Genomic DNA, 1,973 nt, shown 5'->3' with positions numbered 1-1,973 from the left:
GCAATCTGAGAAAAATTGAAAGAAAACAAAATTGGACTGTTTATGTGTATAGAAATGTTCATTGCATGTCCCAGGATTATACTTTTCTGACTAGTAAATTAAAACAGGAGCAAAAAAAAAAATAAAAGCTCTAAATCTAGATTATATTTTATAATATTCCAAAGATACTGTTTTCTTGGGTCATGACAGTATTGTGCATGAGTGTGTCCTGTTTTAGCTCTTTGAATAGTTCGCAGCTATGAAGCCTGTTTACATTGAAAATGCTTGTTTTGCCTAAAGTTTTTTAAAAATAATTGTGAGACAAAATTATGTATTTTATTCACATTACTATCTGTGAAACTCAAATTTAACAGTTTTGTTAAAAAACAAAGTATTCTTGGATTATTTATTACAAGTGTCATATGATCACTGTTATTTTCTTGGAAAAGCTGAATTTTTATATAGTGCAATATCCCCTAAAGGTGTTCAGAGCACTTTACAAAGGATCCCTGACCAACAGCAACACATAACATGTAGAACGAGACATGACGCCTGTTAGGCGATAATACAATGTTTTTCCTACAGAGACAATGCTGTTAAGGGCCAGGTACTCATTTTACACCTGAGTACGATGAGAGAATGTGAGTAAAGAGTCTTTGCCAAGGACTCAACTTTGCGCCGAGCGAGGCTCGTCCCCAGGACCTTCCGATCCTAAAGTGAGTGTCATACCACAAGACCACATAGTCACACAAGTACTAAAACTTTTTCATAGATATCACTCACTAACCCATGTGAAGTTATTGTTAAAACCAGTTGATAACTGCCACAATGAGAGAGGTGAAAGCATTGTTGAATTAGCGGCCATTCAAAATGCTTTTGTTCTTGTTTTTCACACTTTTTGTGTGTCTTTGTTACTTTGAATAATATCACATTTTTTACCACTTCTTTATTATTATTTTATTTATTGGTTATTTGGTTTTAAATTAGAGTTAGCTTTAAGCATGTCTATAAATTTTTACATTTTAAAAATTAATTTCTGACTTGTATTTTTGTTTGGGGGTATTTTTGGAAAGGGAGGAGGGGGAAGGGGGGGGGGGGGGGGGGGGGGGGGGCGAGAGAGGTTTGGTCCACAAGTCAACATCACAAACGACTCTCTGCTTTTAATGAGACTTTAGATATTATAGGTACTGACCCTATAATCCTGCTGACATCATTGTATACATTGTGTTTCGAGTTTGTCGGGGTTTTTTTTCTGGGTTTTTTGTTTTGTTTGTTTGTTTTGTTTTTGGAGTTTTGCTTTTTATATTTATTTTATATTTAACATTTTGTTAGTTTTAGACGTTGATGATAGGCAGTCTATGATGCAATATCTGTTCATTTTATAGCTTTTTGGTCAGAAAACTTGTCATTCAAAAATTGGTCGATTAAATTGATATTCATCTTGTCAAAAAATCTCAAACCGGGAATGTTCAAGGAAGTACCAGGTTTGAGAGTTTTTGACAAAACGAGTGTTCTTTTAATCAATAGATATTTGAAGGACCAGGTTTCTGGCCAAATTTTAAAAAATATTTTGTTGTTTTTATGGGGTTTTTTTTGTAAAGAGTCCAGCTGTGTTATCGATAAAAGGATATTATATATTTTATAGAATTCACTCTTATAATTTTATACTAAGTAAACACTTAAAATCCCACACTACTTTGTAATTTGTTTGAAACTATGCGTCGCCCAATGACCGACATGGTGCACCTTTCATAATCTAGATTTACCTCATTTCCAGGTTTTTAGTGGGTTTTTTTTTTTTTTTTTTAATTTGAGAGAGAGAGAGAGAGAGAGAGAGAGAGAGAGAGAGAGAGAGAGGAGAGGAGAGAGAGAGAGAGAGAGAGAGAGAGAGAGAGAATTGGAAGGGGGAAGACATTGACGATTATTAACCTGCAAATTTATTGCCTCTGATGTATGAATAAATATTTATTATATTTTACTACAAGTAAGCAATG

General features: G+C 33.8%; 1 protein-coding gene across 1 annotated transcript in view; it reads left to right on the top strand.

The window, feature by feature from the left end:
* The window catches only part of LOC144971780 (dehydrogenase/reductase SDR family member 4-like), a 21,284-nt gene extending 20,272 nt beyond the window's left edge, over nt 1–1,012 (top strand). Inside the window, exon 11 of the mRNA XM_078912854.1 lies at nt 1–1,012. This exon is cut by the window's left edge and continues 1,546 nt beyond it. The gene's annotated coding sequence lies outside the window, so the exon portion shown is untranslated.
* The last annotated feature ends 961 nt before the right edge of the window (nt 1,013–1,973 follow it).

This window comes from Berghia stephanieae, chromosome 4 (genome assembly GCF_034508935.2).
Source record: "Berghia stephanieae isolate SIO BIC M18660-M18661 chromosome 4, UCSD_Bste_1.3, whole genome shotgun sequence".
NCBI lineage: Eukaryota > Metazoa > Mollusca > Gastropoda > Nudibranchia > Aeolidiidae > Berghia > Berghia stephanieae.
The sequence above is the reverse complement of the archived record's forward strand: the minus strand, read 5'-3'. Positions and strand labels throughout refer to the sequence as shown.